Genomic DNA, 13076 nt, shown 5'->3' with positions numbered 1-13076 from the left:
GGTGGAAGGAGGCTGCCCCACCCACAACTTCGCATTGGATAAGGGATGTGCTGATGAATCTTAGGCTCGAGAAAATCAGATATATTCTTCGCGGTTCTGAAAAGAAATTTTATAATACATGGGGACCTTTTCTTTCATTCTTTGACAACACCACTACACAAGTGCAGGAATGACATATGCACTGTTATATTGCTAATTTAGCCATGGGGGATGGGCAACGGTACGGTCGCTTTCCATGCTGCTCCTATTTGGTGGGACATTTGAATGTATTGCACTGTATTTTTATTCCGTAACCACTATGTATCGAAGTGATGGCACGGAAGAACTTTCTATGACTCTCTGGACATTTACGATTAGACATAGACTTCATGGTTGTTTGTGTTGGATAACTTAGAGTGAAACAATTTTTTTTTTTTTTTTTTTTTTTTTTTTAATTTATTTATTATTATTATTATTATTTTGTTTAGTTTGGGAGGGGTGTTCTGTATTTTTTTTAACACCAATAAAAAGAAATTTGAAAGAAAATGTTTTTTTTTTTTTTTTTTTTTTTTTTTTTTTTTTAATTGAAGTGATTTTTCTTTCGAAAAAAAATTTTTTTTTTGTTTGAAGCAACTTATTTTTTGATTGAATAATGACACAAATGACCTGGCTAAAATGTGGCCAGAACGCAAAATGGCATTACTTCACTCCAAAAAAAAAAAAAAAAATCACTTAAATCAAAAAAAAAAAAATAATAATAATAATTCAATCAAAGAAAAAGTTTTCAAATGCTTTTTTTAAGTCTCCAATTTATATTTGCATTCAGACTTTTTTATTGACTTTTTTTTAATTGAAAATATTGTGATTGAAGCAACTTTTTTGATTGAATAATGAAGACACAAATCTACCTCCGTACACTTTAAACAAAAATGGACAACTTCTAGCTATTCAAGCAAAAAATCCTTTTTTGTGAGCCTACAAAAGAGAGACACATCACCCAAATCTCAGGTTGTTAACATCTTCACAAGCCTTAAGGCTAGTTTGTCTTTAAGGACTTCTAGAAACATCCTACATAACTTTAAATGATATTCTTCAAAGCAACATGGCAAAACCTCCCATGTCTTCCTTCTCAGGCCTTAATAACAAACATTGTGGAACCTCAAAGCAGGTGCAAAGACGCCTACTTTCCCTCCGTGTAACCTCACAGATGTTTCCCTTGAAAGACGGCGACACACCTCCTCCACCTCCACCATGTCGACCAAGACGGCTGCCGTTCAAGTGGCTTCTTTTCTTCCCTTTGACGAACCTGCGAGGTGAAACGACGGGAGAGTAGTGAACAGGTAGAACGCCTCCTCTGATGGGGGTTTGTGGAGCGGCGGCGACAACAAGAGGGTAATACCACACTGAAGCGGTGGAGGTACTACGAAGAAGAGGAATGATTGAATAAGGCTAATTAAAGCAGTTATTCGTCAAGCGAGCACCTGCGCCAGGAGGACGTTTTATTTTTTTTGCTCCTCCGCTCTCCGATGCCAATCAGCGATTAATGAGGCGGCGACGAGCCCGCGGCAGCAACAAAATGTTTACTCGTTCGCCCGCTTTCTCCGGACCCTCTGATGCGACATTAAGGCTCATTTTGTAGAAGGCGCTCTTTATTTTATACACTGGAAATTACCTGTGTATGCTGCTAGATCTTACTAAAGTTTTTGAGTTTGAAATCCTTCATTTTTTTGTGACACACACGACTGCATCAACAATCTGGACATCCCCAACCTTGATACTTTTGATTGAAAAATCATCTTTATTGGTCGATTATGTTTGGACTAGTGTTGCACCTATACTACTTTTTGGCTCCCAGTGTGGTATCGGCTGATACTGTATCGATACCACGTTTTTAAAAAATATACTAATATAGCCTATATTAATTGCTGCATACTCACTTGAATGTAAAGTAGTTGCTATTATGGCTTGGTCATACATTGCTTAAAAACATTTGTGAAACAAGAAAAAAAATATAAACAGAGCGTAATCCAACACATCTTTTTTAAGCACCTACCTGGTATGTGTGACAATAAATTAATAAACTGAAGCCGCATGCACTGTTAAAGAGTCTTGTGAGCTCGATTGCTGTGTCCAGCGCTGTAACTCTCTGCACTCTGTGAACTCTCGTGCACTCTCTCTAATGAGCCGGAACGCGCACGGCTCTTTATAGTGTCTCTGTCACGTGACTGTGCCGGTAACGCGCTCGGCCAAACAGACACACAAGTACTCTGGGTGAATTATGTCAAACAAAGGGTCACCACACAGGTCCCCCCAGAATTCACCCACACAGGACGCCAGGCGCAACCCGAATCAACAGTTACGGAACGGAAGGGTTGCGCGGCCGGGGCGTCTGTGGAAGACGACCGAACGGACAGTCAGGCGGCCGTCCAGGATGCCAGATGCGGAACGGCCAAACAGAACAGTCTGGAGGATGCCCAGGATGCCAGGCAAAGGGCGACCGAAAGCGACGTTCAGGCGGCCGTCCAGGACGCCAGATGCGGGACGTCTTAGCAGAACGGTCTGGAGGACGCCCATGACGAGAAGCGCGCCGTGCAGCACCGCCCAGGCGAGGCCGGAGAAGCGGACGCCGAGAGAGGCGGCACGCGTTGCCCAGCAGCGGTCCAGGAAGAGGTCGAGACGTGCGACGAGCAGCACCACCCGGTCGAGGCTGCAGACGAGGGCGACCGGCGTGGCGGTCGGAGTCGCCCGGCCGTGGACGAGGGCGACAGGCGAGACGAACCAAGTCGACCGGTCATAGCAGGAGCGGGGGAAACGCCAAAACCGGAGCGACGCCATCGTTGTCCAAAGGCGGTGGACGAGGGGAGACGTCGGGGGCGGCGTTCGCTGGCGCTGGCCGATGTGCAACCTCGGAGACTTCCGGAGGCGCCGGCACAGCAGCAAGGCTAACGCCGATAGCCAGCGGCGCAAGCTGAGGACTGACCTCGGAGACTCCCGGAGACGCTGGAGTGAGGTCAGCGGCGGCGGCGTCCAGCGGCGCCAGTAGAGGGGCGACCTCGGAGACTTCCAAAGGCGCAGGTGCTGGAGCGACGTCAGCAGCGGCCAGAGACGCAGGCACAGGAAAGACGTCGTGAGGAAGGCCAAGAGCAAGCGCAGTGTCAACAAGAAGACCAGGGCCGGACGGAACGCCGTCGAGAAAACCAGGGCCGGACGGGACGCAGTCGAGAAAACCAGGGCCGGACGGGGCGCCGTCGAGTAGGCCCGAGGCAGACGGGGCATCGTCGAGTAGGCCAGAGGCGGACGTACCGTCGTCGTGCAGGCCGCAGGCGGGCGCACCGTCATCGCAATGGCGCCACAGCCGGGAAAGCCAGGGACGGGCGCAGCGGCGTCGACGGAGAGCGGCGACGGAGCCGAGGCGAGCGAGAGCGGGGCCGGAGGCGAGACAGCAACGTCAGCGTCGGGAAGTGCCAGAGCGGAAGCGCACGGCGGTGGCGCGGGTACCGGGACAGGAGTACGACTGCGAGGAACCGGGGCGGAAGCGCTGCCATTTATGGCGGGAACCTCGGGCAGCAGGGCACTCGAGGCGGGCACCTTGGGCGCCTCTGAAGTCAATTTGTACGACGGTTCAAAAAGTCTGAGGAGGTGCGCCTTGAGCCCCGCGTACTTGCCCACCTTCGGCGGATAGACCACGAAGCGCTGTGCACTAACCGCCGTTGAGTATCCGAGCGCGGCCACCACGTGGTAGAAGCGCATGCATCGTCGGAAACACCACGGAGGACGAACAGCTCCTCCGCGTTATTGAACCACGCGGCCGCAGAAGACTTGAACATCGGTAGCTCGAGAAAGCTAGTAGCCGCCTTTGCTAAAAGTGTTCAAAAATGCCTCTGAGACTTCAGCAAGGCTCGTTGGGGTCACCAGTGAAGCGGCATGCAATGTTAAAGAGTCTTGTGAGCTCGATTGCTGTGTCCAGCGCTGTAACTCTCTGCACTCTGTGAACTCTCGTGCACTCTCTCTAATGAGCCGGAACGCGCGCAGCTCTTTATAGTGTCTCTGTCATGTGTCGTAGCCGGTAACGCGCTCGGCCAAACAGACACACAAGTACGGTGGGTGAATTATGTCAAACAAAGGGTCACCACAAAACTCTAAAACTTGCTTTCTGTCAAAGGCTAAGATGTTGTTTTAGTACATTAGCTTAGCGCAAGTGCTAATCATTTATGCTAGTAGAACACACGAGTTTGCTACTTTTTCCCCGTTTCCTTACCTTCCAACAAAGCTAACGTAAATTAGCTTAGCTCAAGTGCTAATAACTTATGCTAGCAGAGCACACAAGTTCGCTCCTTTTCCCATTTTCTTTCCTTCTAACAAGGCTAACATTTTTATAGATGCTCATGTCAATGTCAGTGAAAAAAAAATACAAACCGTAATCCAACACTTTTTTTCATCACCTACCTGGTATGTGCGACAGTAAATTGATTCACTCCTCGAGAACTTGAGACTTGCTGTAAAGTCCAAAATTTTGTTTGTGTACACTAAGCACATTAATACATTAGCTTAGCTCAAGAGCTAATCACTTTTGCTAGCAGAGCACACAAGTTCACAACATATGCCTATTTGCTTTCCTTCCAGCAAAGCTAACATACATTAACTTAGCTCATGTGCTTATAACTTATGCTAGCACAGAACACAAGTTGGTTCCTCCCGGTATGTGTGACAATAAATTAATAAACTGTAAAACTTGCTTTCTGTGAAAGGCCAAGATGTTGTTTTAGTACATTAGCTTAGCGCAAGTGCTAATCGCTTATGCTGGCAGAGCACACAAGTTTTCTCCTTTTTCAAGTTTCCTTTCCTTCCAGCAAAGCTAACATAAATTAGCTTAGCTCAAATACTAGTAACTTGTGCTAGCAGAGAACACAAGTTTGCTCCTTTCCCCCATTTTATTTCCTTCTCACAAAGCAAACATCTTTATAGATGCTCATGTCAATATCAGTGAAAAAAAAAATACAAACAGTAATCCAACACATCTTTTGTTCATCACCTACCTGGTATGTGTGACAATAAATTAATTCACTGCCGAAAACGAGACTTGCTGTCAAAGGCTAAAATGTTGTTTAAGTACATTATTACATCAGCTTAGCTCAAGAGCTAATCACATTTGCTAGCAGAGCACACAAGTTTGCTACATATCCGTTTTCTTTCCTTATAACAATGCTAACGTACATTAGCTTAGCTGATGAAGTGCTAATCATTAATGCAAGCAGAGCACACAAGTTCGCCCCCCCCTTTTTTTTTTTTTTGCTTCTAACAAAGCTAACATCTTTAGAGATGCTCATGTTATTGTCTTGTTCATAAAATGTTAAAGGGAACCTCGGACTTGAAGACTTGTTGGCTCTAATAAGCCACAATTTTTCTCTTTTACTAAAATATGTTATTAGATACACATAAAATATTGCTATAGATTAAAAAATCTGTAATATTTAGTAAATGTTTTGACCTACGGAGGGCGCCATGTTTTATGAGCGCAATGGACCCTCGGGGTGATGACGTAGATTGTCCCTGTCAATTGACGAATACTACCGGGTTAATGCAATTCCATCTACGCGGCAAGACGTCCAACACATACGCTCAAAAGCGAAGAGTACTTACTATTTGTGTTTTTATTGAGTCTTTTATTACCTTTTCATTGCCTCAAAATGGTTTTTGCATGTGTTTCCCTCTCATACTTTTAAGCATTGTGTTTTCTTGTGGTAGCTTTAAAGCAGATTGTTGATCTGTTCTCCACGTGAGTCACGTGGCAAAATTAAACCACCCTTATTTGATATTGCTATGTATAAGTAATTTCTGAAGGCATCTTTAGTATGTTCTGTCTGTATGCATCTAAACAAAACAACCTGAAATTTTGTTATCAAAGTCGCTTCTTGTAGCACGTGTCGCCAGTGTAGCAAATTTTGGCAGAACACAGTTTTTTTTTTTCCTACTCTCGTCTCGTCTCATCCCGTCTTTCCTGTTCATTTTGCTTTTGCTGCTCGTTTTGTGAAATATCGACAGTGCTGTCATGCTCATTCATGTTTCTCTCTGGTTCAAATTGAAAGGGTTGACCTGTTTATGTCGCTAGAGTCATACTCTGGAAACCCGGCAGCGTAACCATGTGACTTGACCGCCTGTGACGTCAACAACAATGGCGACCTACTAGTTAAATCTTCATCTTTAAATCTGCTAACTGTGAACATTCAACAACACTAACCAGATTATATTTTGAGAATACAAACTCTTTCTTCTAGGCTCAAATCACCGCAGGATTTGACTCTACCATCTTCCAGGTTACAAAAAGTATTTAATAACTCTAATTTATTTCATTTCTACCTTTCTCGTCTTTGTTTTCTTCTTCGGTGGTGTACATAATTGGCGGCCATGATGGGAAGGGCGACCGGCGGGCCAGAACTAAATCTTGAATAGCTTTATTTCTTAGTACTTCGTGACACCTGTGATGTCTTTTTAGTGCTGTATTGGTACTGATACTAGTATCGGTATCGGTGCAACTCTAGTTTGAACCACATAAGGAATTTCCATTCACCTAAGGAACATAAAAAATAGGGGTGCACGATATCCATTTTTTGAAACCGATACCGATAACGTCCTGCTCCTCAAGGCCGATACCGATACGATGACCGATAATATATGTTTAATTTTCCAATGTATATTCACCTGAGTTTTTGAACACCTGTAGGTCAAAAATACTAGTGGTTAATTCAGCATAGATTTGCCTTTGACCGAACCAGAATTGTCATGCTGACATTAACATTATTATAATGAACTAAACAAAGACAGTAACAAAACTTTGCATACTGGAAAATCAGCAGTGGAAACAAACGCACACATCACAATCCGACACTGTGCCAAAAATATTATTAATAGGGCCGATAATATATGATGTTATCGGATTTATTGGGATGATGTCATAATTCCTATTATCGGACCGATAATTATCGTGCACCTCTAATAAAAAAGTACCTGGATCCTTAGATGAGACAGTGGAGTAAAAAATAACTCCCGACTATCCTCCTATATGGGTGAATGGCACAATGTGAAATTAGAAAAATACACATCAGCACATAAGCAAAATAATACATTACAAAAAACCCAAGGACATACACATGTGGGATCCTCTGTTTGGGAATCAATGTTGTAGATGTTGCTACAATTTCACTATTATTATGAACAATAAAACTCACTAACAATAAGATAATTGGTAATGTACTGACTTTTTCCACTCACACATACAAAAAAATATGGAAATTCAATTTTTGAATCTTTGTTATTGCTCTCTTAAACAAACAAAGATTAGCACAGCTACCAGTTGCTTTTTCTATAAGCATCTTCGAGGACAAATTTAATTGAAGAAGTTGCGTTAAAGGGCTTCTGCTGCCTGGAAACAGACAGCTGCTTGTCAATGGATGCAAAGTGGAGTCACGTCTGCGTGTGACGACAACATCCTCAGCACCCTGTATACATTTGTCTGTATATCAAAACACAATTTAATTTAACTGCAATTAACGGGTGGTGGAGAGATCCTGTAATTATGGCGGTCTGGAACATCAGAAATAATGGACACTTATGAATAATAACCTGCTTGTTTTTATCAAGCGAGCAATAAAGTTATGAATAGCCACATTTGCCTTGCACTTATTTTAAAATGGACGAAAACACCATTTAGCAATGCTCATATAGGTTCATCCATATTTGACTTATACTACAGTGGGGCAAATAAGTATTTAGTCAACCACTAATTGTGCAAGTTCTCCCTACTTGAAAATATTAGAGAGGCCTGTAAGTGTCAACATGGGTAAACATCAACCATGAGAGACAAAATGTGGGGAAAAAAACACAAAATCACATTGTTAGATTTTTAAAGAATTTATTTGCAAATAATGGTGGAAAATAAGTATTTGGTCAATACCAAAAGTTTCTGTAACTCTTCACAAGCTTTTCACACACTGTTGCTGGTATTTTGGCCCATTCCTCCAGGCAGATCTCCTCTAGAGCAGTGATGTTTTGGGGCTGTCGTTGGGCAACACGGACTTTCAACTCCCTCCATAGATTTTCTATGTGGTTGAGATCTGGAGACTGGCTAGGCCACTCCAGGACCTTGAAATGCTTCTTACGAAGCCACTCCTTTGTTGCCCTGGCTGTGTGTTTGGGATAATTTTCATGCTGAAAGACCCAGCCACTTCTCATCTTCAATGCCCTTGCATGGAAGGAGACTTTCTCTCAAAATGTCTCGATACATGGCCCCATTCATTCTTTCCGTTACACAGATCAGTTGTCCTGGTCCCTTTGCAGGAAAACGGCCCCAAAGCATGATGTTTCCACCCCCATGCTTCCCAGTGGGTATGGTGTTCTTCGGATGCAATTCAGTATTCTTTCTCCTCCAAACACGAGAACCTGTGTTTCTACCAAAAAGTTATATTTTGGTTTCATCTGACCATAACACATTCTCTCAGTCCTCTTCTGGATCATCCAAATGTTCTCTAGCGAACCGCAGAGGGGTCTGGACGTGTACTTTCTTCAGCATGCAGTCTGCAGAATAAAAAGTGACGAAAGCAGAGATTTTAGTCTGCCAATTTGTTGCGGAACACAATTTGCCCGCAACTATTGCTGATCACTTCTCAGAATGAGCAAAAGAAATGTTCCCTGACTCAAAGATTGCATCAGTAAGTTAATTTTATCCAATTGACCTTTTTCATTGATAATTGGACACACTAACAAACTACCTTCAAGTCAAACACAATTGTAGCTGAAGTGCCATGAAGTGCAGCCATCAAATGACATGATAGAAATTGCCAAAAGTGCTACATAAACTTATAACAAAAGTCACTGTTAAATTTTATTAATCATAATGTAGCTGAAGATATTGATTGTTCTTTGATTGCACCAGGTTATATGTGACAATATTACCAATAAAGTCATATTATTTTAAAATGTGAATTTAATTGTTTGATTTTAAAATTTTAGTTTATTATTTTTGTTTCATATTGCTGGCTATATAAAACGTTGTAAGATTAGTCATCAACTATCATCAACTATCATCATCACTATTTGTAAGATTGCCAACAGCCTCGGGTTGACAGGTATGCAATTGCAGTGTTCGTGTTGCCCCTGTTCACTAACTACCACAACACATATTCTATGACCTGAACTGAGAGTAAATTAAGCTAATGAATTTAATTGTTTGATTTTAAAATTTTAGTTTATTATTTTTGTTACATATTGCTGGCTATATAAAACGTTGTAAGATTAGTCATCAACTATCATCAACTATCATCATCACTATTTGTAAGATTGCCAACAGCCTCGGGTTGACAGGTATGCAATTGCAGTGTTCGTGTTGCCCCTGTTCACTAACTATCACAACACATACTCTATGACCTGAACTGAGAGTAAATTAAGCTAATGATAACCTTCAATTCAAGGGCGTAGGTTTAGTCTCAATATTGGTAGGGACAATAATCCTAACCCTAACAAAAATAAATATAAATGGAGTCTTCCTTCAAGTAAAAAACTACTGCTTTTGTCCACAAGCACAGCCAAACTCAACTAAAAAAAATGAAAGCTCCTTTGGGCTCCTTAAAGACTACGTAAATAAAATTCAATTCAATTCAGTTTTATTTGTATAGCCCTAAATCACAACAAGGTTGTCTCAAAGGGCTTTGCAGAGGCAAAATAAAAAGGAAAACAGGGGAAATGGGGGTAAACCTTGGTTCACTACATTTCTTTGCTTAATTAACATTCACAGTAGAAAACATACAGGAGGATATTTCTCTCAAAGTAGCTTCCCTCCTAGAATTTGAGAAATTCATATAGATTAATGTTATAGTAACTCTGATGAAGGGCGGACTTTCAGTAACAAAATTAGTGGCGTGTTCCCCACATCCACAACATTGACGTCTTGTTACATTACTTACAGTGGGTGCTGCAGGCGGAAAAAACTTCTAATATCTGTCGTCTTCGAAGGGGGCGGAGGAGACGGCATGTTCAGGGTACCCGCTGGTTATTAAAAGTATTAAAAAAGCATTGAATTTAGTTTTCCATTATTAAAGGTATTAAAAGTATTAAATTAGTGTCGTAAGTCTGGAATTTTTTCACCGTGGTTTTAATTTTGAAGAACATTTCAGTGCAACCTAAATTATATCCGTGACGAAGTTTTTTTTTTTTTTTTTTTTAATCCATAACGAAGACGACGCATAGAATTTTTACGATGCACTGCACTACAAATCATAATGCACCTCATGCGTGCGCGCTGTTAGCATCATTAGCATGAACATCACAACAGCAGGAAATCGCACAGTACTGTGTGCTAACGTAAAGAACTGCTCAGATGCCTTAGTTGTTATGTTCGACGAAAGCCTCAACAAGACAACCAAGTCCAAACAGTTGGACCAGCATGTGAGGTATTGGATCGGCGACCAAGTCGCATCCAGATACTTTGGGTCGCAGTTTATGGGTCATGCGAAGGCAGTGGACCTGCTTAACATTTCAAAGTAATTTGCCAATTTCTTCAATTAAAATGTGTAGATGCAATAATGTATTTCTGCACGGTTTGCCTTTCGAATGAAAGTGAATTTCGTAGTTTTAACTCAAGAGTTAGCCATGTTCAATGGGGTATTGGCAGGTGCACTAGCCTTAGCATGGATAAACCGGAGTCGTAGATCAACAACTGTTGTGCCGAAAAATAGCCGCCTCGCGTTAAATGTCCCCCCTGACGGGAACGCTTATTTATAATGCAATCGAGCGTTTATTTTATTTTATTTATTTGCTTATTTTATTATTGAGCGCCCACACGTCACTCGTACAAACAGCTTTTTCTTACCAAACGACGGACATGGAAACGATTTTCTTGTACCGTGAATATGCATTATTTTACTCTGCTTGAACTAATAAATGTCATACCTTTGTGATTGTCATTGGGATATGGTCGTGATTCGTGAAAACCTGTAGACTAATACATTTCTGTTCAAAGATGGTTATGTGGCCCAGTCCACGATTTGTTACTAAAATACAGTACTACTACTTTGTGTAATTTATTTATTTAAAACTGATTTTACAAATCCATTCCTGTAATGCGTCCATGAAAACATTTGGTGTTTTCACCTCAATAAAGCGTTATAAATAGGCGGGGGGGGGGGGGGGGGGGGGGTCATTATTTCGGCACAACACCACCATCACCTTCAAATCCACAACATGGTTGACAATATTATTGGAACGAGTGCGGGGTAACGTTGATCTGAATAACATGGCATGGTTATTTAAAATTTTTTCTTGATTGAATAAGAGTATGGATTTTCTCTGTCTGATTAAAAGAAATGTCTTCAATAGCTAACAAAGGATTAACATGTGTTTTGTATACTTGTAATGTGATTAGAAAAAAACAATTACCAAGGGAAATGGTCATGTGTAGCTTTTATATTTTGTGGTAATTAATGGTAAACTACTGCCATTTAGTGGCTGTTTTTTAAACTTTCACTGCCAATTGGAAGATTTTCCCAAGCACTTTAAAGTTAAGGTGACCAACTTGACAAACACCAGTTAAGGTGACCAACTTGACAATCACCAACCTACCACCTTGACTAGGTCCTCTTAAAAGGGAAACCTGTTGTATTGCAAATGTAATTTCTGAAGTTGCTTTACAAAATCGTGTAAAATCCATTTTATCCTGGGGGAAAAAAATCTGAAAGACCTTATATTTAAATGTGTTTTAAATGTATCTTCAGTAAATGTGCACTCTTTTGTCAAACACACTTGGTAATTGAGGTTAAATTTGATGTTCAGTGCTTTATTTTTTTAATATGATTCAATATTATCTAAATAATGGGTGCGAGAAAAGTATTCATTTTCAGTTGAAATGGCATTAAAAAAGGTCTTAAAAGTCTTGAATTTAGATTTATCAATCCTGGGGGGACCCTGATGTTGTATTTCTATCGGGGCTGTGAATGTGTGTGCCAATCAAACATGCGTTAAAGGGGAAAACATTCAGCAAGTCAAAAGGGGTCAATGTAAGTCTTAACATAATGACAGTACTGTAATTCACCTAATAATGCTAGGGTCAATTCCATCCTTACAACATATCCTATATAACTGAAGTCATGATATAATGCAAATAAGGTTGCTAAAAAGTTGGTGGGGACAATTTTAGCATCCTAAAAAGTTGCTAGTGTTATGTCCCTACTGTCCCTATGCATACCTACGCCCTTGCTTCAATTAGATGTCCACTGAAATGAAGGGTTAAAAAGTTAAAATTATCTAAAAATATCCCTGCCGTGTCAATTTACCGCCATATATTATTTTCCCACTCACCTCAGGCCATATTTCCCGTATTTACTTTCCCGCCTGCCTGGGCAATAAAACATCAGGAAGGACGAGGAAATGTTTTTTCTTCATTTAAGCCTGGAGCTTTTATTTGAGAAAGAATACCTTCTGTTGGCGGGATTTGCCGGCTGTTTTTTAAGGTGACGGCAGTGAGGAGGAGGGGGAGACAAACAAGAGAGGAGAAGAAGAAAAGGTAGAGGAAGAAGAAGAAGAGCATGTTTGTGCGCGGCGTCATTGTGCTTGATGCAATGTAGGTCAGCATTCTGCGCGGCGCCAGATAAGACACCAGGAACAAGTGTTGAGCGCACTTACAAGCACATATCTGTCAACAGAGAAAGTGACAGATCTACAAGAGCCCCCTCTTTTCTTTTTTTTTCTCACCCATCCTTTTTGTTGTTGTGTTTTTTTTTTTTTTGGCCCGCCAAGCGCTTCCTTTCCCGTCGTCATTAGCATTTCAGCGCAAACGGGGGCCAGATTTGGGCCTATCTGTCGCCGCGTCGGGCCTGGCCCGCCTCGTTATCTGCGCACTACAGAGGTGCAGCTGTTGAGCAAAATGGATTTGCTGATTTTTTTTTAAAGGGAGATGAGGGACGGGGGGAGAGAGACAAAATGAGGGGAGGAGGAGAGTAGATTCAGGTATTCGCAGGAACTCAAATGGCTGTCTTATGAGCAGTTTTCTGTTTCCTGACGTTCCATCGGCTGCCATTGACGGAGACGGACGTCCAATCCGATTAAAATGG

The sequence above is a fragment of the Corythoichthys intestinalis genome, chromosome 4 (assembly GCF_030265065.1).
Source record: "Corythoichthys intestinalis isolate RoL2023-P3 chromosome 4, ASM3026506v1, whole genome shotgun sequence".
NCBI classification, from domain to species: domain Eukaryota; kingdom Metazoa; phylum Chordata; class Actinopteri; order Syngnathiformes; family Syngnathidae; genus Corythoichthys; species Corythoichthys intestinalis.
The sequence above is the reverse complement of the archived record's forward strand: the minus strand, read 5'-3'. Positions refer to the sequence as shown.